At 36.0% G+C, this 24,581-nt stretch overlaps 1 long non-coding RNA gene across 1 annotated transcript in view; it reads right to left on the bottom strand.

The window, feature by feature from the left end:
• Positions 1–5,926: 5,926 nt before the first annotated feature.
• The window catches only part of LOC102902307, a 44,258-nt gene continuing 25,603 nt past the window's right edge, over positions 5,927–24,581 (bottom strand). Inside the window, exons 2-3 of the long non-coding RNA XR_440189.4 lie at positions 16,725–16,812; positions 5,927–6,065 (exon numbers count right to left, since the gene is read on the bottom strand). This is a non-coding gene — a long non-coding RNA (uncharacterized LOC102902307). The remainder of the gene's footprint in view (positions 6,066–16,724; positions 16,813–24,581) is intronic.

The raw sequence follows: 24,581 nt of genomic DNA, 5'->3' as shown, positions 1-24,581 counted from the left end.
ATTTATTGTATATGGATATATACATATAAGTGTGTGTGCTCACACATCCGCGTGTGCCTGCTAATTTTAATCTGTAAAGTAGGGCTGGTTAGTTTTTCTAAGAGAGAATGCTTATCCAAGGGGTGGTCAGATATCAATTGAAAGCTTCTAATTTGAATATCATACTTTAGAGATGGCTCAAAAATTCTACAAATGCTTCAGCTCTCTTGATCTCAAGACAGCCCTAGAGCGTCCATTAACTTACGTGAATAACATTGGACATACTTCACGTTTTTTTTTTAAATTAGTAATACAAGATTATTATCCAGGCCATATTAAAAATTTTCCACTTATCCTAAAAATGTTTTTTACAACATTTTTTTTCTCCCAATCCATGTTCTACTTTGGGATCATGCACTGCAATTTATTGTTATCTCTCTCTCTCTCTCTCTCTCTCTCTCTCTATATATATATATATATATATATATATGCGGGGTTTTTTTTGAAGATAGATGCTACACAATGTCAAATTAGTTTCAGGTGTACAACATAATGATTCCACAAGTTTCACATTATGTTGTGCTCACCCCAAGTATACCTACCATCTGTCACTATACAATGACATTACAATGCCATTGGCTATATTCCTTATGCTGTGCCTTTTATTCCTATGACTTAATTATTCCATAACTGGAAACTATCATCTCTCACTCCCCTTCACTCATTTTGCCCATCTGCCTACTTCCCTTTCCTCTGGCAACTATCAGTTTGTTCACTGTATTCATTGGTCTGTGTCTGTTTTTTGTTTGATTATTCATTTGCTTGGATTCCACATATGAGTGAAATCGTATGGTATTTGTCTTTTTCAGTCTGACTTATTTCACTTAGCATAATACCTTTTAGATCCATCCATGTTGTTGCAAATGACAGGAATTCATCCTTTTTATGGCGGTGTAATATTCCTGTGTGTGTGTGTGTGTGTGTGTGTGTGTGTGTGTGTGTTCCACATCTTCCTTATCTATTCTTCTACTGATGAGCACTTAGGTTACTTCTCTATCTTGGCTATTGTAAATAATGCTGCAAGAATTATAAGGGTGCATATAATTTTTTCTTTTTTCAAATTTTTTAATGTTTATTTATTTTTGAGAGAGAGAGAGAGAGAGAGAGAGAGAGACATCATGGTCGGGGCAGGGCAGAGAGAGTGAGGGAGACACAGAATCTGAAGCAGGCTCCAGACTCTGAGCTGTCAGCACAGACCCCGATGCAGGGCTCAAACTCACAAATCACGAGATCATGACCTGAGCCAAAGTCAGATGCTCAACTGACTGAGCCACCCAGGCACCCCAAGGGAGCATATATTTTTTCTAGTTAGGGTTTTGGTGGGTTTTTTTTGGGGGGGGTGGTTATAAATACCCAGTAGTGGAATTATTGGATCAAATGATATTTCTAGTTTTTTAATGTTTATTTATTTATTTATTGAGACAGAGCACGAGAGAGGGAACACATGAGCATGAGAGGGACAGAGAGGGAAACAGAATTCCAAGCAGTCTCCATGCTGTCAGTGCAAAGTCTGATGCAGGGCTTGAAATCGTGAACTATGAGATCATGACCTGGGCCGAAATCAAGAGTCAGATGCTTCACCAACTGAGACACGCAGGAACCCCAATATTTCTATTTTTAATTTTTTGAGGAACCTCCGTACTGTTTTCCATAGTAGCTGTACCAACTGACATTCCCACCAACAATGTTTAAGTTCCTTTAATTCTTGAATGAGCAGTATAAGAGAATCTAGATAGCCCAGGAGTTAATATACTTCAGAGTGCGATATACTTGATTCTGACAAGAATTTATGTCCACAGACATAATTTTTCCCCTTTGGTACAGCTTTAGATATAATTGGCTGCAACAAATTGTATATATTGAAAGCGTACAATGTAAAGTGTACAATGATGATAATGAACTTGTACATCACTGGCATAAATGTACCTCATTAGCATCACTGATGCCACTTTGTAATCACTTCCTCCATCCCCTCTCAGTATTTTCCCACTTCCTTCACACATCCTCGTCCCCAGATAATCACTCATCTTCTTCTGTCACTGTAGATCATTTTGAATATTCTAGAATTTCATAAAAACAAAATCATATAGCATTTCTTTGTATGTCTTCTTTCACTGTATAGTTATTTTGAAGTTAATCTGTGTTCATTGCATATATCAATAGTTCATTCTGTTTATTGTTAAATAATATTCTACAGTATGAATATAACAAAATTTAGTTATTCCTTTATCTGTTGATAGATGCTGTGTCTTTGTTTATCCCCCCCATTTTAAGACTATTGCAAATATGCTAAGAGCATTATGCGAAACACTTTTTATGGATATATGCTTTTATTTCTCTTGGATAAAACCTGCTAGACATTCTAGATATTAAGGCAGGAGTGTGTTTAACTTTTTAAGAAATTGCCAAAGGTTTACAAATGTACCATTTTTATATTCCTGCTAGCAGCATATGAGGTTTTCAGTTATTCCAAATGCTTTCTAACACTTGACATGTTCAATTTTTAAAATTTTAGTCAAGATATTAAATGTGTAGTAGAAATTCAATGTGGCTTTAATTTGCATTTCTTAATAACTAATAATATAGCATACATTTTCTTGTCATTGTTTGCTGACTATATAGATTTTTTAAGCTTTTAATTTTTTAATTTTTTTAAATATTGAGATACAGTTGACATAAGATTGTATTCGTTTTAGGTATACAGCATTGTGATTATATATATTATTGTATTATGTTTATATATTATATATGTAATCACGATGGATAATATTTATATAAAAATATTTATAGGGGCGCCTGGGTGGCGCAGTCGGTTAAGCGTCCGACTTCAGCCAGGTCACGATCTCGCGGTCAGTGAGTTCGAGCCCCGCGTCAGGCTGTGGGCTGATGGCTCGGAGCCTGGAGCCTGTTTCTGATTCTGTGTCTCCCTCTCTCTCTGCCCCTCCCCTGTTCATGCTCTGTCTCTCTCTGTCCCAAAAATAAATAAACGTTGAAAAAAATTTTTTTGAAAAAAATAAAAATATTTATATAATTTATAATATTTATATATAATATATATTTATATTTTATATGAATGTATATTATATATGTAATATATTATATATTATATAAATCCATATATGAATATTTTATAAATAAAAATTATATATGAATATAAATATAAAATAAATATAAAATATTTATGTATGCATTTATATATATAAGTATAACTGATTTTCTGTTTTCTTGCAATATTAATTACTGAAAAGAGTGTGTAAGTCTTCAATTATAATTGGGGATTTATTTGTCTACTTTCAGTTTTATCAATTTTTACTTAATGTTCAGTAACGTTTATTGTAAGTTCAGTTAACATTTATCACAACACACAGTTACAGGGTTTGTTGTTGTTGTTGTTGTTGTTGTTGTTGTTGTTTGTGATGAGAACTTTAAAAGATTTACTCTTATGGACTTTCAAATCTGTAATGCAGTATTGCTAACTAGAGTCATCATGTTGTGTATTACATCCGCAGGACCTACTTACCTTAGAACCGGATGTTTGTACCTTTGACTACCTTCACCTATTTTGTCACCCTCAGTTTTGGTGAGGTTACCGTTGAAATCTTTGGCTATTTTAAATTGGGTCGTTGGTCTTACTATCACTTGTGAGTTTGCTACAATAGTCTAGATTAAAAAAAAAAATCTGCCAGATGTGTATTTTGCAATTACTTTTTTCCCAATCTGTAGCTGAGATTTTCTTTTACTTAATAGTGTTTTCCTTTTAAAAGAAAAAGTTTTAACTTTTAGGAAATCCAGTGAATCATTATTATTATTAATTTTTTATTGTTTTAGCGTTTGTGCTTTTGGTATCTACTTAGGAAGTCTTTGCCAAACTTAAGGTCACGAAGATTTTACACTAAAAAATCTTTTTAGAATTTAGAAATGCACTTTAGCTTTTATATTTAGATCTATTAATCATTTAAATTAATATTTTATACTGTGTGAAGGAAGGGCTAAAATTCATTTTGTCTGTGTGACTATTCAAAGATTCTGGCACCACTTTTTGAAAAGGTTATGTATTTCCTATTGAATTACTCGATACCTCTGTCAAAAATCAATTTATCATATGAGTGTGGGTCTATTTCTGGGCTCTCTTTTCTATTCCATTGATATTTTTGATTATCTTTACACCAATAGCACACTTCTTTCATTGCTGTAGTTATATAAGTCTTGAAGTTAAAGGATACAAGTCTTCCAACTATCTTTTCCCTTTTTGACCTTTTTTGATCATTCCAGCTCCTTTGTATTTCCATAAAAATTTCAGAACCAATTTAGCTGTTATTTTCCACAAAGAGTGCTGGGATTTTGATTGAGACTGCATTGCGTCTATAAATCAGTTTACAGAGAATTGACATACTGTGATCTGATAACATACTTTCTATTAGTTGAATACTTTTAGATGTTATGGAGACCTATTGTATGGGCCAAAATATAGTCTACCTCGGAAAATGTTTTATGTTCATGTGAAGAGAATGTATATTCTGCTGCTATTGAGTGGAGAGTCCTATAAATGTCATAATTAGGTCTTTGCTGATAGCGCTGTTTTGGGATGCCATATCCTAACTGATTTTCTGTTTATGTGTGATACTAATTACTGAGAAGAGTGTGTAAGTCTTCAATCATAATTAGAGATTTGTTTATGTCTACTTTCAGTTTTACAATTTTTACGTAATGCATTTTGAAGCTCTGTTGTTAGCCACCTAAGCATCTAGGATCGCTAAGTCCTCTTGATGAGGTTTCTTGACTTTCTATCCCTTTATCACTATGAAGCAACTTTCTTTATTCCTAGTATGATTCTTTACTTTGAAATCTACCTTGACTTTTATATAAGTAATTGAGCTTTCTTTTGATTTGTGTTAGTCTGATGCACTTTTACTTTTAACTTATTTCTGCTTTTATATTTAAAGTGGTCTTCTTTTTGGCAATACATAGTTGGGAGCTGGCATTTTATTCATATCATAATCTTGGCCTTATTGTGGTGTTTCAATAATGTATTGATAGGCTTGGATTTAGATATGCCATTTTGCTATTTTTCTTATTGGTATCATCTGTTCTTTCAGTTTCTTCCTTCTGTTTCACCTTCTACTCTGAGCATCGTTGCTATCTGAACTTGATCATGTTATAGGATGAATTGTGCCACTAAAATATCTTTGCAATTTTTTGGAAACACTTTCATGCAAGGTGCTATTAGAACAAAAAAAGAGCAGAGTTCAGGGAACTTATAAAATACATAATATACTTTTTGTGACTCTGTGTGCCATCTTATGAATAAATATGTGATATGATTAAGTCTGAATCTTGCTCTTATCATAAACTGTATGAGATATTAAATTAGAAATCTTTAATGTTAGCATTAATATTACTATTAACATACTGACCTACTTCCCTAGGTCACATAGGTACTAAATGATACTGCAACTACCCTATCAAAAATAAAGTTCAATAAATACAACTCCATTTTTTTTTTTCATCTCTTCCCCCATTTGTCAGCCATTCCATTTCTGGGACCATGGTCTTTAATGCTTGATGTAATTTAGAAAGTATTAGGCTAAGGGTGCCTGGGTGGCTCAGTTGGTTCAGCATCTAACTTTGGCTCAGGTCATATCTTGCAGTTCACAAGTCTGAGCCCTGCATCAGGCTATGTGCAGATAGCTCAGAACATGGAGCCTGCTTCAGACTCTGTGTCTCCCTCTCTCTCTGGCCCTTCCCCACTGCTACTTTGTCTGTCTCTCTCAAAAATAAATACAATATTTAAAAAACTTTTTTTAAAAAAAGAAAGTATTAGGCTAAGTTCCCTGTACCATAATATGAAACACCTGAAATCTGATCATTTTAAGTGAGTTGTTTTAATTGTCATCATAAATACTGCAGTTGAGGTTAGTCCTTCTGGTCGGTCAGCCAAGAACTGAATGTTTGGAAGGTTAACTGCTTACCAGCTATTAAGTAGGCCTGCCACACTTTCATAGATGCTGGTAGAAGTCTGGAGACTCCTGGGTCAGAGGAAAAAAAAGGATTACTTAGAGCACTAGCAGTAGGCAGAGTATCAGCAGTTTTGCAGAGTTCCAATTTCCACAGTGACATGAAGAGGGCCAGATGACATGTATTCTTTCAATGTACTGTGTTATAGGAGAGAAGCCTCAATCTTAGGGGAGCCAAATATTTTATAATGGGCAGTAAGCCTGATTTTCCCACAAGGAGACATCTCTATTATACTGGACATTAAACAAACCTGTTATTTTCTCAAAAGGAGATACTCTATCTTCTAGGGTTGTTTGCTATATATACATCCTTAGAAAGATTCTCTTGTATAAATGGAGTCATCGTTTCTGCTCAAAAAGGTGCAAAAATACAACAGACCTCTAGAGAATGGGCTCCAAATTCTCTATAGGTCTTCTCACTATAATTCTAAGGTCTTTGCCTTCTACTACTGTCTAGCTTTTTTCTAGCTGTATTATGCTTCCCATTTATAACTTTTTATTATGTATTTTCTTTTCATGTCATAATTGAAACAAGATAGGCATTCACCGTGCCTACTTTATGAATGAGATCAATGAGGCAAGTTGATAAAAGTAACTTTCCCAAGTCTGAGAAATATCCGGCAGTGAAAATATATCCAGGTTTTTCTGGCTACTAATTTGCTCTTCATATTCTTGGCTGCTTCTTTACAGAGACCTGGCAACTATCTGATTTGAGGGTTCTTGGTTGTAGTGATCTGAAATGGAACAGCTAAAGACAGGAAGAAAGAAAAAAAGACTTCTTAAGAGACTCACTACTGAGTAAAAATTAGACATCTGTAGGTTAGGAAACAGGATGCAAGTATATCTATTTACGGAAGGATAATCCAAACAAGAAGACTTTTTAACGAAAGAACTGGATAGAGACCAAAATGAAGAGGCAGTCACACAAACAGAGCCAGATTCTAGAAATAGTGATTACTGCTGCAAACACAGGTTGCTTTTGATTTGTGGGCAATGTTGAAAACACTGAATAGTGAATGAAAGAGTTTTATTTCACACACACACACACACACACACACACACACACACACACACACCAATCGTTGCCACTGTACTATCACTACACAAGAAATAAAATCATAAGTCTATTAAAAACAATAAATTTGAAGGGGCGCCTGGGTGGCGCAGTCGGTTAACCGAACGACTTCAGCCAGGTCAGGATCTCGCGGTCCGTGAGTTCGAGCCCCCCGTCGGGCTCTGGGCTGATGGCTCAGAGCCTGGAGCCTGTTTCCGATTCTGTGTCTCCCCCTCTCTCTGCCCCTCCCCCGTTCATGCTCTGTCTCTCTCTGTCCCAAAAATAAATAAACGTTAAAAAAAATTAAAAACAATAAATTTGAACTATGAGAAAAGTGAGATTGGAATTCATAAATAAACATTCTGACTGATACATTTTGCACAGACTAGTTTGTTTGTATACAAGGAGTGAAAGAACTGTCCCCTCACTGTCTCTGTCACATACGCAAATATACTTTCTTTGAAAGTCTATCAGTCCTGAGGAAAGTTATGGTTTCTGGTGAAGGGAGAAGATTAGAGTGTCCCAGTGCACTAGCCAGTAGCAGGTCACTTTGTGGGATGTAGCTACCTAATTGAGGAGAAATGCAGGCTAGCAGATTTATTTCACCCAGACATAGAGGTGTTGCCCAGAATGGGATGCTTAAGGAAAACATGGATTTGGCCATAGTCCTAGGAAGAAAAAGCAATTGCTAATCTACCAACTCCATTGCCCAGATGCATTTTTTTTAGTAGTAAGAAAGGGAACTTCACAATATTAAAGGAATCTGGAGAATGTAGGTCAAGTCAGAATACTGCTGTAACAACACTTGTAAGGAAAGCAGCAGCAATGGATTTTAAAAATTCAAAGGGGTCTTTATATATCCACTAATAAAGGACACCCAATGCTAGCAGCAGGTTCAGAGAGACTTATTGTTTGTGGTGATTAAACCCAGCAGGCTTACTTGTTTTGTAAACAGTATCTTGCCATCCTGTGTGTAATTTGCATAGACAGAGCAATATCACACACATAAAATATGTATACATATATGTATAGATCACACATTAAAAACACATATATGCATGTACCTGTATGTATAAATGTCAATGCCTTAAATACAACAAAACATCATTTAAAATATTTAGATTGCCTTGTATACAATTAGACCAATCTTTTTGGTATTTCATTTTCTTTTTTTTTTCTTTTTTGACCAATATCATGGGTGTTATATTTCCTCCTATCTACGAACATGTATTTTATTATAAATGCAGAATCTGATATCTGTTTTCGCTAGTTAAACCCTTTAGAAGACAATAAGAAAAAAGTAAACCCTTCCCATTTGTGCTGATTAACATTCTGCATGCTATTGTTTTGTTTTGTTTTGTTCCCAGCTTTCCTGAGATATAACTGACATATAATATTGTATAAGTTTAAAGTGTACAACATACTGATCTATGTGTCAATTGCATAATGACTATCATAATCAGTTTGGTTGACAGATTTGTCAACCCACATAGGCACTTTTTTGTGTGTATGGTATGCACTTTTAAGATACACCCTCATGGGGCGCCTGAGTGGCGCAGTCGGTTAAGCGTCCTACTTCAGCCAGGTCACGATCTCGCGGTCTGTGAGTTTGAGCCCCATGTCAGGCTCTGGGCTGATGGCTCAGAGCCTGGAGCCTGTTTCCGATTCTGTGTCTCCCTCTCTCTCTGCCCCTCCCCCATTCATGCTCTGTCTCTCTCTGTCCCAAAAATAAATAAACGTTGAAAAAAAAATTAAAAAGATACACCCTCTTAACAACTTTCAAATATAGTAATTATCATCACCATGCTCTGGGTATATCTTCTTTCTTTTCCTCTCTTCTATAGATTCTAAGCTCCGATTGGTCCTATCAACATAATGTCATGGAGAATACAAACTAAAACCTCACAACTGAAGTCAGGTTAGGGAGGTCTCTGGTAGTTTCAGACTTCTGGAGAAACCCGTGGTAAATTGGGTTACCTAAATAAGGATGTAATAACAAGCCAGAATTCCTCTGTGGTCCCTCCTAGTAACTGGCTCTCAACCAATATCCTAGAGGGCACAGTCCATATATTCATGTTTCTAAGCATTACAGTGTGAAAATCTAATTCAAAGGGAAATACTTTGCTCACTTTCTGAATGAAAACATTACTGACAGCCCCACCGTGTTGAAGAACGTATCAGAGACATTGACTCAAAACCTGAATCCTTCGAGCTACATACTGGTTTTTTTTGGCATTTTTTTAAAATCTACATTTGTAAATGTCAAATTTGAATTTTTAAGTCAATTTACCCAGATGGGAGAGTTAAAAGAAAACCTGAGTAGTTTATTAACAATCTCTACTCCTCTATGGGTAGAAACAAACAAGCAAAAACACATCACCGTTTTGCCAAAGAAATATCTCTGCATATGGGCCCCACTCTCCTTTTGAGAAAAATATCAGATTGCTGTAATTCTGGGACACAGAATTCTGCCTAAAATTGAACAGAAAGAGGTAAGACTGGAAAGACTGGTCTTAAGAAGAAAAAGATCTAGGAAGATCTAGACTTCTCAACAAAAGCTGTGAGATACCCGAGGGAGAAGAGAAAGAGGCACTTGGGTAAGAATCACATAGTTGGAGTAGAGTCCTGGCTTTGGAGAACCCAGTGTGGCTGGCTGGGGGAAGGATGTCCTTAGAAAAAAGGACTCTGTTTTTTGGAAGGAGCTTGGATTAGACCTTTTAAAATATTTGATGAGAAATAAGTGAAAGATTGGAGTTTTTTTTTTTTTTTCCTACATCTTCTCCTTCCTCTTGTTTAGTACTCTCAGTTCCTTAAGTTCTGCTTCCTAAATTAAGATTCTGTAAAGAGAAAATATAGGCCTGGATTTGTCACTAGTGGGGCAAAAAAACAGTAGCAATAAAAAGAACATAGAACAGGAACACCTGCGTGGCTCAGTTGGTTGGGTGTCCAACTTCAGCTCGGGTCATGATCTCTTAGTTTATTTAGTCAACTGAGAGATCATGATCTGAGCCAAAGTCAGACGTTCAACAGACTGAGCCACCCAGGCTCCCCACATCCATTTTTTTTTTCTTTTAATGACAAAATTCATATGCAATCCCAGGAAATAATCAACACTTTGTAGTTCCTTTCTTCTCTCTGATTTTCTTGGGTTTAAACTTGTCTGAATATTGCTTTTACATTACCCATAGAGAACACAATTACTTCACCTTGGTTGAATCTACCAAGGAGTGAAGCAGCCAGGGTTCGTTCTGCACTCAGGTTTCTGTACAGAATGAAGAATAGTGATTGAGTGAATAAATCTGAGTTGCAGTCTTGATTGTTTGACATGGTAGGAGAAATATGCCTTCTTTTGCTGATACCACTACATTGCCCATAGAAGCAATACCAAAATACTAGCACGACCAAAAAGTTTTCTCCTGATGTGAGCTAATCCATTCTCCTGCCTCATACTCTACCTCTTTTTTCCAGGTTTCTATATGCAAGCCATATCTGTTTGCTTTTATTTCTTGAGACTGCCATGTTCTTTTCCATTTTAGAAACTTTTGATCTCTATGCTAAGAATGTTCTCTGTTCCCAAAGCCAGCTGCCTAGCTCCACTCATGTTTCAGATCTAAAATTAAATACGTGGTTTCCATAGGCCACCATAGCCTAGGTCATTATCTTTGAAAATATATACTCAAAACTGTTTATGTAGTTATTTGTCTAAAGCCTGAGTATGCAACTTCTTTGAATGAACTTTAATTTTTTTTTTACATTTATTTATTTTTGATAGAGAGAGACAGAGCACAAATGGGGGATGGGGCAGAGAGAGAAGGAGATACAGAATCTGAAGCAGGCTCCAGGCTCCGAGCTGTCAACACAGAGCCTGCTGCGGGGCTCGAACTCACAAACCGGGAGATCCTGACCTGAGCTGAAGTCAGACGCTTAACCAACTGAGCCACCCAGGTGTCCCTCTTTGAATGAACTTTTGATATTTATCTTCAAAACCTTTTAGAATGCTTTGTACTACACAGAAAATCAGAGAATGCTGAATTGGATAATAATAAATGGTAATAGGTCACTGTATGCTTTATATACATGAAGTATAAAAATGGCTGTATATACACACATACATGAATGTGTGAATATATACATCGAAAACCTACTAGGTGAGCATTGAGAGGTAGTGTTCTATGGGTCCATTATTTTTCTGCTTATCTTAAAGGGATGCACTGTCCTTCGTTCTGAATTACCTTTCAAGGATATTTGAGGAGTGTAGCTTTGGAAGATATAGTGCCTTCCTCCAGAGCATGAGATGGGTACACTTACTGTCCAGGATAATAAAAATAGCATCTCCTTCAGGGCAAAAGAAGCAAATGCTTATAAAAGATTCAAATTACCTAAAAGCATGGTCCTCTTTCATAATACAACACACTGGACAAGTGTCATCAAGCCATCTTTGCATAGTTCTGTGGGAATTAGGGCTCAGAGAACCAGCACAAAAGTGTTAACAATCCAGCTATTGCTATGAGTAATGAAGCAGTCGTTGACTTTAACACAGGACACTCGTGTTTTCTACCAGGATCCATGAAAAAAAATGACCAAACAAAACCAGGTAGCTTGCATGTCGGGCAAAATCTCTATCTATTTTTTTTTTTTTTTTTTGGTGCTGGTGGGGGGTGAGGTGTTGACAGCAAGTATCATTACTGTTATGCCTATTTAACCAAAAGTGATTGAAGCACAGTGAGGTAAAGTTCTATTATTTCAACTTCATGTGCCCAATCAAAGTGGCTAGAACTTTTGGATCTTTGTTTTGGTTAACCCCATTACAGAGACACGTTGTATATACTACACTAAACCAACGATTTGTTTGGATATTAGTTTATAACAATATTCTAATACCTATAGTGTTAGTTAACACAATTATTACCTGATTGGGTTAAAGCATATAAAATACATTATTTCTAAATATCTTTTTTTTTTTGGCTTTCATTGGAGATTTAGGTTCAATACTTAACTGAGGAATTCATATTTTTTTTTATTTTGAGTATATGTCTTATATTAACATATTCATAATTAAAACAGTGGGTTTAACCATTAAATAATTTACTCATCTCTGAGATAGTTTACATATGAAACCCCATTATGATTTGGATATTAAGTAAGTTATATTTTTCTCCTGTAATAGGGTATATTGCCATCAAAATTATTTTTATAAGCTAGTAGCTTACATGATTGGAAGGAAAATTATCTGAACATAAAAATATAGATATATGTGGTTATATTAAACTGCATAAAAATGAACAGATAAAGGACTGCAGTGAAATTATCACTGGCAAAGTTCATGTTTTCTTCTCAGTAGAACTTTATTAAAGTTCTCTTGTTAAATTTTTTTAGTATTTTTTCTAAAATAGTTGTGCCACTTTTAAATGGAGACCAAAATAAAGTAGAAATATGAGATGTGGTATAGATATAGTTAGCTACTTAACTTATCCCTGCAGATAAACAAATTGAATCATGTTCCAAAGTACATTTTGAAGATGAAATTAGAATTAGCTACCTAAAAAAAAAACCCAAACAGATTGATTTCCAAATTTCTCACTTCTCATTTCCACATGTATATATAAACAAGCGTTAGAAATAATTCACATGTCATCACAATATTTCCCTTATAATAAAAAAGTTCAGAGAATTGTTTTGGTGCTTTCTTTTTTAGTAGGTTATAATGTATCATCTTTTTCAGAGTCCCCAATAAAATGTTTTCTTATGCTTCTTTCAAGTTGGCATTCACATGACACAGGTGAGAGAAGTTACTGGCCAAAACGATTACAAATTTTTATCAATTTAAAAATAGAGTTAATAAATGCCTAGTGATGGAATTCTGGGTATTTTATGGGAACAATATTGAATAAAATTATCTTCCCTGAATCCATATGTGTTTATAAATTTTGTAGGTACAAGACCACATTGTCAGAGATACTGATCTAGTTATTTAGTTCCTTAGTGGTTATTAAGAAGTTTGTTGTTGTTTAGGCTTATTGTGGTCATAGATGAATCCAAAAACTAAAGGTAGGAAAAAACAGAAAACAAAAACCCACAAACATATTGTCATAACGTTGTGCCATGGAGGCAGTAATTTCATCCAAATATACTTCATATCATTTTTAGAAGTCTGCTGGATCTTTTCTGATTGTGAGTCTGGAGTAGGCATTTTATGTCCCACAAAGAATGCAATTTTAGCATTTTGTGTCTTAAATGAATTAATCAAAGGGCTACAAGAATCAGGCAGAGGGGCTACAAATATAACTACCTAGATACATAATATATAACAATATCTTGGCCCGACAGGAAACCTCAATATTATATTTCCACAGAAGGCACATAGACCAGCAGGTGACTTTTGGTGTTGACAATATACTATGAAAGTTATAGTTCAGGTGGTCAGAATATAAAATCTCAGTATCTTGGTGCAAAACTGAGACAAGGAGATGAAAAGACAGCTCTCTATTTATATACTCTAATTGGGATTTCATGACTGCATTCTTGAAGTTCCCATTATGTAGAGTAGAGGAATTTGGTTTTGGTGCCCCTAAATACAATGCAAATTTTGGCACACAATAGGCATTAAATTAGTACATTTGAATTAATCCTTAAATGAATAAATGAACAATGTAGGTGTATGTGACTCAATTGTATTTTGAAATACCCAATTAGATACAGGAGAAGTTATAAGTTTATTACTTGATTGTTGTATCAGTGTAACATCAATAAGCACTAAAGGATTAAGACACTAGGGCAAGCAAAATTTGATGAGTAAAACTGAATTTGAGGAATCCAAAGGGTAACTCATGGTAACTGGATGCCAAAATAGGGAGAAATATTACAAATTTAACAATAGATGATTGATCACATTAAAGCAAAATTCTGTAGGGCCAGTCATTTGAGTCCAGTCATAAAAAATTGAGCATGTATGCAAATCAGCATTAGTGTATTTTAATTTCTTGATGTTGCTTAGTTCCCTCCTTAGTTATATTTCTACTTTTTAAAAATGAGCCTAAAATAAAAAAAATACAGCTTTTGGGGCATCTGGGTGGCTCAGTTAAGCATTCAAATTTGACTCAGGTCATGATCTCTCAGTCTGTGAGTTTGAGCCCTGCATCAGGCTCTGTGCTAACAGCTCAGAGCCTGGAGCCTGCTTCAGATTCTGTGCCTCCCTCTCTCTCTCTCTCTGCCCCTTCCCAGGTCGTGCTCTGTCTCTCTCTCTCAAAAATAAAGAAACATTTAAGAAACAAAAAAAGTAAAAAAAAAAAACAAAAAAACAAAACTTTGCCCTATGGCGGTGGGGGGAGGATGGGGAGAAGGCTGAATAGATGCTGGAGTCACAGTAATGTCAGACAGGTGAGACAAATCCAAATGAGTCTCCAGAGTTTAGAAAATGGCACAGGGTGGGCGCCTGGCTGGCTCAGTCGGTTGAGCATCCAATTCTTGATTTCAGCTCAGATCATGATCCCAGGGTCGTGGGATGAAGCCCTGTGTCAGGCACCACACCGAGCGTGGAGCCTGCTTAAGATTCTCTCTTTCTCTCTCCCTTCTCTCTTTCATCCCCTGCAACTTTCTCCCACTCTCTCTCTCTAAAAATAAATAATAAAATAAAATAAACAAAATAAAACAACACAAAGAAAATAGCACAGGAAGGCTGTATCCCATACAGAAATTCTAGAAAGAAAAACTATTATTTATTTATTTATTTATTTATTTATTTATTTATTTATTTTTATTTTTTATTTTTTCAATATATGAAGTTTATTGTCAAATTGGTTTCCATACAACACCCAGTGCTTATCCCGACAGGTGCCCTCCTCAATACCCATCACCCACTTTCCCCTCCCTCCCACCCCCATCAACCCTCAGTTTGTTCTCAGTTTTTAAGAGTCTCTCTCTTATAGTTTGGCTCCCTCCTATCTTTTTTTTCCCCCTTACCCTCCCCCATGGTCTTCTGTCAAGTTTCTCAGGATCCACATAAGAGTGAAAACATATGGTATCTGTCTTTCTCTGTATGACTTATTTCACTTAGCATAACACTCTCCAGTTCCATCCACGTTGCTACAAAGGGCCACATTTCATTCTTTCTCATCGCCACGTAGTATTCCATTGTGTATATAAACCACAATTTCTTTATCCATTCGTCAGTTGATGGACATTTAGGCTCTTTCCATAATTTGGCTATTGTTGAGAGTGCTAGTATAAACATTGGGGTACAAGTGCCCCTGTGCATCAGCACTCCTGTATCCCTTGGGTAAATTCCTAGCAGTGCTATTGCTGGGTCATAGGGTAGATCTATTTTTACTTTTTTGAGAAAAAAACTTTTAAAATTTTATATACACCCATATATATATTCATGGGTGTAGGTTAAAATATAAATAGAAAAAAGTGCATAACTTTCCAAGTGTTTCTAGTGTTTTTAATAACATCAGTATCAGCAAAATTACAAATAGTCACTGCATGCCATTTTTGAACGGTAAATTATTTGGGTAAAAACCCAAATAATTTAGCTTGACCACTCATGTACATACATGCAGACACAAAGGTTGATAGAATCATAGCTACATAAGTAGATGATTTTAACAATGTAATCCTATCACCTAATGACTAACAGTATCTTCTTCTGGGATATTTTCCCCCATTAGAACAAGTTATCTGAGAAGCTTATTTAAGTTGCTAAAACTTCACAATTACATCCTAACACATTTTTCAGGATTAATTAGTCATTGTACTACACAGTAAGTATGCTTTAGTAGCTTGCCACAGAAGCACATTATCCCAATTAAGAAATGTTTAAAATAGAAGTGTGTTTTTTAATGTATATTTTAATCTGTTTTGGTCACTACACTGAAATTCTAAAACTCTTCTGATGGTACCCTTGTAGGGATTCTGCCACAGGAGGGGAATCAGTGTGAGAAGAGAGATGTCATGTCATAGAAGATAGTCTCTAGGAAGTCACCCACTGGGGGAAAATGAAAATAGAGGATGAGTAAAATGTCAGATGAACCTCCACATTAGAACTGTGTTTGGCTTACTACATGTAGTGCTTGGATTTCTTCATTTTGATATTTACAGTGTTTGAATTTCTGTAAATTGTCTATGTGGTAATTTCAGGTAGCATTTAAATAATGCGATTCCACATCCCAAAGTTTCTGCATACCGTTTCCCTTAATATCCAAATTAAATAAAGTCCCAGTCTGTGACATCAGGATCCTTCCCGCAGAATAATTCTGAGAACCCCTAGGGAGTGCTTATATGTCTTAGTGGTTACTTGTCACATCTTCCTCTGAATTTTTGTCTCAAATGGTTCTTCATTATTTCTAGTCATTTCCTTTATATCCAGCCATGCTTTTGTGGTTATTTTGTCCATCCTTTACCTGTGAAAATGGACACAACCTTCTCCTTTATTCCCTAAGACATTGGTAACTCAAAACTACTTGAGGAAATATATACATATACTATGTAGGGAATTTACAACATCGAAAAGAAAGTTACAAAATTGGAGGCCAGACATCACTGCTTCTTAAAGTTAAGTGTCCATTCCTGTCCCTAGAACTTTCACTCTGATACCTGCTCCCTCCCATCCCTCTCCTTACCTACTGCCAGCAGCTTCTTCTGAGATCTGAGAGTCAGGGCTTTGCCACCTCCTAAAATGTTCAGCATATTTCCTCTTTTCTGCTCAACCTAAAAAAAACAATCATTTATTACAAAATCTCACTCAGAAACATCCATTCCTTCTTCATAAAGCAACCTTTATTTAAGCAAAAGCCTCATAATAATATCTCAACTTGAGGTATTTTACTAATATTGAGTAAGTTATTCAAGAACCATTAATGGATAGGGACACCTGGGTGGCTCAGCTGGTTAAGCGTCCAATTCCGGCTCAGGTCATGATCTCAAGGTCCATGTATTTGAGCCTTGCCTTGGTCTCTATGCTGACAGCTCAGAACCTGGATCCTGTTTTGGATTCTGTGTCTCCCTCTCTCTCTGCCCTTCCTCTGTTCACGCTTTGTCTCTCTCTCTCTCTCTCGAAAATAAACATTAAAAATAATTTTAAGAACCCTGAGTGGATGTTCTTTTTAAAGGTATGAACTAACAGACTCTTCTAGATATTTTACAGATACAAAAAACATTCATCATCCATTGCTTTGCTTTCCTCATTACAAGAAATCAGTAGTGACTTTGAATAGGAATTCTCTTACTAAAATAAAATTTAGGATTGTGCTTTTAAATGCAGCAAGATAAGTGACCTAACTCCTCCAATAATCACAATTCACAACCAACGTCTGGTTGAAGTCACTATGGGTGGCTGCAGTTCCCCTAAACTAATGTTTGTTGATAGTCTGCAATTTTCTAAGAATTGAAATAAGTAATATTCAACCCCTGCCCCTGAGAAATTTAATTTGCAGTGAGATTTAATGAACTATATACAGGTGATGGAAAACCTCAGCTATCACACCCATACAGGGCTACTCCAAATGTAAGGATGAGGCCATATTTTAGGACAGTGCATGGTTCTTCAGAAACTTTTCTCTTTCCTTGCTTTTAAGAAGCATTGGGAGGGGCACCTGGGTGGCTCAGTCGGTTAAGCATCTGACTTCAGCCAGGTCATGATCTCACAGTTTGTGGGTTCGAGTCCCACATCGGGATCTGTGCTGACAGCTCAGAGCCTGGAGCCTGCTTCAGATTCTGTATCTCCCTCTCCCTCTGCCCCTGCCCCACTCACACTCTGTCTCTTTCTCTCAAAAATAAATAAACATTAAAAAATTAAGATTATTTATTTTTGAGAGAGAAAACGCGAGTGGGGGAGGGGCAGAGAGAGATGGAGGGAGAGAATCCCAGGCAGTCTCTGCACTGTCAGCACAGAGCCCAACGTGGGGCTTGAACCCACAAACCGAGAGATCATGACCTAACACGAGTCAGAGGGTCAACTGACTGAGCCACCCAGGAGTCCCTCTAAGTTCTTTTAAGATCCAAAGAAACTGAAATTTTAAGTCAAAGAAAATATTTTAATACATAATATTGTCTTTATACCAATATCATCGTAAAATATAATTTTAAATATTTGTTAATGGAGGAATCAGATCATAAAGGTAAAAGTGCCTAGATAGTATAGCAAAAATGGTTAAGAGGAACCACTGAGGTTTTTAACGCATCAGACTTATTTCCCATCTTTTAATTTCTCTTTCCTATGCATAAATAAATATATTCTTTTAAAACAATTTTTTAAGTTTACTTATTTATTTTGAGAAGGACAGAGAGCAGGCAGGGGAAGGGCAGAGAGAGAAGGAAAAAGAGAATCCCAAGCAGGCTCTGCACTGTCAGCACAGATGTGCTGATCTCACCAACTGTGAGACCATGACCTGAGCCAAAACCAAGAGTTGGGTGCTTAACTGACTGAGCCACCCAGGCGTCCCTAAAGACATCTTTCGAGCATTTTACGTATCATTATATGTAGTTAAGCGATATCCTAAAATTGTAGATGTTAAAATTTAGGTAAGGCCTCTATTTATTAGGATGTTAAGAGGTATTGTCAATTAGTCCTCCTAGAATGATTTTCCAATTTGAAAGAACCTACATGTTAATTAATTGGACCACTCCAAAGAACTACACAGCATTGGTTTTATGTGTTTTAAGAGAATTCAGAGCACACTGTTCCCAGAATCACATGAGTGAGACTTCAGAAATCAGTGGCCAGTGTCCCCATTACCTGGGTCTTCTATTCTTTTAATTTTCTTCACTTAAATATTCACGACATCTTCACCTTTCTGAGGGAAAGGATTATAAATCACTACTTCCATTCTACAGCATTTGGTGCCTTCTGAGCACATACTAGGCACCTATCAGGGGCATTTTTGACTTGATGAGATATGCATTTATAATTGCTCAAATTGAAGGGGCGCCTTGGTGGTTCAGTCGGTTGAACATCTGACTTTGGCTCAGGTCACGATCTCATGGTTCATGATTCGAGCCCCATGTTGGACTCTGTTCTGACACCTTGGAGCCTGGAGCCTGCTTCAGATTCTGTGTCTCCCTCTCTGTGCCTCCCCTGCTCACTCTCTGTCTCTCTTTCTCAAAATAAAAAAATAATAATAAAACAATAAAAAAACAAAAAAAAATTAAAAAATAAAAATACAAGCATTGGGAATCTTTCTACAAACTTTAACTTTTTGTCTATTATTTGCACTTTATTTCAACATTTCTTTCCTCATCATTTATTCTATGCATATATGTATATATGTGTATATATATGTATTTAAGATAATGATCTCAATATTTAGACTACTAAATATTGGAAGAGACTATCAAAATATAAGTGGTCAAATTGTCCCTGAAACCTGGTAACTTTTAATCTGCAAGGGTATGGCCCCATGTTTAAATATTTCCTAGAATGATTATAAAGCACACCAAACTTTATGAATCAGCTATTTAAGGACACACTCTAACATTTTTTTAAAAAGGATTTTGTCACCCGACTCACAGGTTCCTTTTTTTACCACTTCCATTTCATCATCCTCAGCCACTCTGACAACCCTTATTGACAACAGGCTGTATCTTGATTTCTCAACCATCCCAGCGGTGTGATTTTCCTCATTTTATAGCATTCCTCAATTGGTCTATTTTGTACCTTTGCATCATTCAGAACAGCTCTGCTGTAGAAATCCCTGCTTAGTAACACCTGTCTTTTTCCTTCAAGTTGATGTGCTGTCCCTCAGATCCATCGCAGCAGGCACCAGGTGCCTCCGTGTTCGCCACGTGACCTTCTATTCTCCGGGAAAGTTACAAAATTAGCCAATATGTAAAATTAGAAGTTCTTGGGAAAATTTTAGCTGCCTCATCACTACTTTACAGCAGTGTTTTTAATCTCTCTCTCACTAACCTGAAAAACTTTTCCCACTACAGGAAAACCAAGCTTTTCCTTGGACTTTAAATGTTGTTGTTGTTGTTGTTGTTGTTTTCTTATATAATCTATCTTTATGTATCCCACCGTAGTGGTTCCTTACTCAACAAAGACTAATTTTTTCATGCGTCTTCTCGACTCAAAAAAACATAGTCTCTTCAATCCATACTTTTACTACCACTCAAGTTATTAGTCTAAAGCTTCTGCCTTATACCAATCCTTTACTTCATGGCCACATTTTTCAAAGGTGAAACCTTTATTTATTGACTCTACAGGCTCACCGTGGACTTATTCTGAACGTCTTGCGGTAAGGTTTCTTTCTTCTTCCACTTCACTAAAGCTGTTTTCTCAATTTCCATTGATCAATGAACGTCAAAGGCTTTCTTCATCCTTAACTTGCCAGATTTCTCTTCATTTCACTCTAGTAATTACAATTCGTATCACCTTTCCCTTCAAACTTTCTCTTTAAAACGTCAGTTCAACTGACAATAAATATGGCCATTTTACTATTCCTTTATTTCTCTTTTGCAAATTCTTTTTTCTTATTCCTACCCTCTTAACACGTATGATCTTGAGCCTCTCCTTGCTTTTCTCTCTCTTCCTCTCTCTCTCTCGTTTGTTAATTGGATATCACTATTCCATGATCCTCAGCTGCCAGCTTTACATGTATAAATCTTACCTCTTTTTATTTCAGTCTAAATACCACGTTCTTGCTGTTGCCATTCTTAATCACCCACTTTGGCAATGCTTTCTCTTTCTACACTCAGAGAGCATATGATTTCTGTCTCTCATCTGTGCTTATAGCACATACATTTATATTTTAATTAATATACTTATTAATAAATTAAGGACTTTTCCCTGTCACAGTTCACAAGTCCCCAGTGAATGAATGAATGAAAGTGGTATTGAAAGTGAACTTCAGTAGAAACAAAACCGCATGTACTTCAAAAAAGAGGCAAATGAACTAAGTTATGGAAAATAAGTTGAGTATTTTTCAAATGATTGTCATCAAAGGTCTTTGAGTCCAGAACACTATAGCATGAGGCTATTCCTCTCATACTGACATTGAACTTTGGAATATGAGTCTAGCTAGTCTTACCAGATTAATATATTTTGCATGATATTTGCCTATACGACAATCCTAAGATCTCAACATGCCCCTCTTTTGTGTTAGAACAGTTGCTCGTTGTATAGGAATAGCCCGTGCTTAAAAACCCAAAAGCCCAATTTTAAAGGGATATCACTAAGGCTGCTATTATTTGGAAGGCCTGGGAAAACTGAAAAACAAAAACAAAAACATTTGTAGCTTTCCCACATACTCCATTTCTGGAGATAGAAGAATAGAATGTCTTACTTTGTTTTCATAAGTGAAAAGATCCTTCTGATAAGCAGTCTCTTCCTTGCTTCTGTCCACAGCACATTTACATGCCAGGGCCTTGGCATGCCTGGCTTCATAGGACTTCAAAGTCTTGCTCAATATCTTATTTTGATCCAAGCATTACCTTCTACTAAGACTGCTATAAACAGGTAAATGCTCTTAAGAGCTGATGCACATTTCTGTTACTGCTGTTACATATTCTCCAAAAATCTGTCTAACGTATTTCCAATTGATTTAAATACTCTGAGATAACTATTACTTACTCATTTGTTTCTTGTCATACTTATAAACCATATTTTTTTTGTTAAAAGGAAGCTAAAATATTTTCACTATCATCTCGGGGGGTTAGGAAATTTATTTGCTCTGCAACATCAAACAGACACAATTTTGCTATCTATGATCACCTTGTAGTAAGCTGTGTTGCTATGGCACGGATGATTTGGAGCAAGGGCTAAAAGCAAGTTACCAACTCATTTCTCCTAAGGCCATCAAAATACTCATCAAGAGGAAATGCAGAGACTTGATTAGACTAGTGTTATTGTATTCCCATAGCACCACTTCTTTGAGCCTCGTTTTCTTCATCTGCAAAAAATGAAGCTAAAAATACCTACCCATGAGGATTTTTTTGAAGATTAAATGATGTAGAATATGCAAAAGCACCCAGTCTATAACAGGGACTTAAAAATGTTTTTCTCTTCTCTCGTTCTTAATAGTTGTCCATGTATACATGACTAAAGCCCAATTTAGAGAAAAAAATTGCTTTTAAAAGACCCATACTAACATTTTTTGGAAGAATTTTGTGCCAATTTGCTTACAAACATAGGCAAATAAAAAATAGTTGAAAAATTGAGATTAAATTCTTAAACATCCAGATCAGCAGAAAATTACCATGTGATTGTTACTTCTGAAGTATAAAGGGGGTATTTTGTTCAGGGTAAATTATACTCAAGACTGAGATGTGTCTTTGCCAGGTTCACTGTGGGAATTATAATTTATAATGTTTTACAAGCCAATAGCATACAGGATAAAGTCTCTTAATAAGCCAATAAATAGGGGCACCTGGGTAGCTCAGTCAATTAAGCATCAGACTCTTGATTTCTGCTCAGGTCATGATCTCACAGTCATGTGCTCTCTCTCTCTCTCTCTCTCTCTCTCTCTCTCTCTCTCTCTTTCCTCAAAATAAATAAATAGATATTAAAAAAAAGAAAAGCTGAATATCAGCTGCTGGTCCTTAGGTCCCTAGCTGCTGGGGTGTGTCGCTAGTGAACAATGGCACGGGTGATGGCAGGCAAGGTGGCTCGCTCTACAGGTTCTTGTTCCGGAGGCCATGATACAGATTGCACCCCTCTGTACAACGTGTAGCCTCACCGAGGCAGGAACAGATATCCCTTCTCTTCCTGAGACTGCTGCACGGTTTAACACCACTGTCCACCAAAAGTAAACTGGCCACAGCAAGTGCAAGTGTCTCAAGCGCTTCCGAGAGCTATTTAAATCAGCAAAATGTAGCCTCACTCCGACTGAATACTGTCAGCAAGTCCTCAGAAATTCTTAATGTTTAACCTTTAAATGCCCACTACATCATAGTAACTACATGTTCCTACTGATAAGCACCCGGTGCCATAACAGTTCTGCTGATATCATCCTGACACGGCCTCTAAAATTCACCCTTAGACCAAAACAACTTGCCTAATGTCATAAACCATTAGATTTGAAATCATTACAAAGCAATATACAACAGGAAGCACACACACACACACACACACACACACACACACCTGCACTATGGAATTCTTTCCCTTGGACAGAATCAGAATATTTTTTACTTGGATATCTAATAGTTCAAACAAAAGTGGTCCACTCCCATTACTAATCACAAGCCCAGTAACTCGTATATCCATGATTTCTTCTCAGGAGACCCGCATTAATCTAGACAGCAAAACTTTTGCTTTCAATATGAATTTCAACACAAGAGAGAAGATTTAGGAGGAACTCTTTGCTTTTCCTATTAATTCACATTACAAAGAACTTGCTGAAATGAGAAATCAGGAATTTAATTTAATACAGCTAAGCCACCTAGAAATCACAAGAAAAGTTGTGCGCCTGTCTCTGTTCAAACGTGTAAAATAAAAATTTGAGGACATTCTGGTTTACGATATAAACTCTTTTACAACTTATCTAAAGAAATTGATTTTCATTTTTATCCAAGCTAAATAGTAAATCATTTTTGAGCCAGACTACATCCTATTTCCAGGCAGCAAATAAAAACATTCATATTTTTTCCTTGTTTTTGCTATATGGAAGTGATATTTGAAAATTTCTTTGGGATACTTTGTATTCATCTTTTTCTTCTTTAGTTTCTTCTTGCTTTAGTGTGTGTGTGTGTGTGTGTGTGTGTGTTTGGTTCTTAAATTTACAGCTAATTAAATATGTATAATTCAGAGGCAGTTAGGTTTTCTTGAAGCCATAAGACCTGACAAATGATAGATTATAACTTGGTTGGCCCAGGGTAGTTTTTAAGCATAATTATATAAGCAGGGGCTATATTCATGAATAAGTCCAGCTGTCTATGACAGGGAAATGTTAGAAATGAATTCTTAATTCTTGTCAATGTTAGATAGTCATTATTTTCTTTGTTTAAAAATAATCAGCATCTTTGCAAAATATATCCTTTACTTTTTGCTTCGTAAACTAAGTTTTTCCTAGGGGTAAGTAGTTAATATTAGCGAAGATGGGTTTTTTTCAGTTAATCAGATCTGTGTTTAAATCCCAGCCCTGTTTCATATTATCAGTTGTGTACAATTAGCTTACTTGGTTTACTTTTCTTTCAAATGGGAATAATACATCTCAAACAATTGTTATAAAGGCAACATGAAAGACAACATATGAAAATTGCTTAGCACAGTGACTGATGTATGGTAAGAACTTAGTAATTCATGACTGTCAATGTCATCCTGATTGTCCAGTTAATGGGGGAAAAATAGAGAGTAGATTTTTAATGCCCATCTATATATAATGGCTTAACACATTGTAGTTGTCATTTAAAGTACAATAAAATGACAACAAGGTTAGCTGATGTCTTTATCCTAGAATCTGCTCCTGATACTCATTTTCACCCTCTAGATGGGGGAAAAGATTCTCTATCAATGAGGCAGAATGTGAAACCACTAATAGATT

Source organism: Felis catus, chromosome B1, assembly GCF_018350175.1.
Source record: "Felis catus isolate Fca126 chromosome B1, F.catus_Fca126_mat1.0, whole genome shotgun sequence".
In the NCBI taxonomy this organism is placed as follows: Eukaryota; Metazoa; Chordata; class Mammalia; order Carnivora; family Felidae; genus Felis; species Felis catus.
The sequence above is the reverse complement of the archived record's forward strand: the minus strand, read 5'-3'. Positions and strand labels throughout refer to the sequence as shown.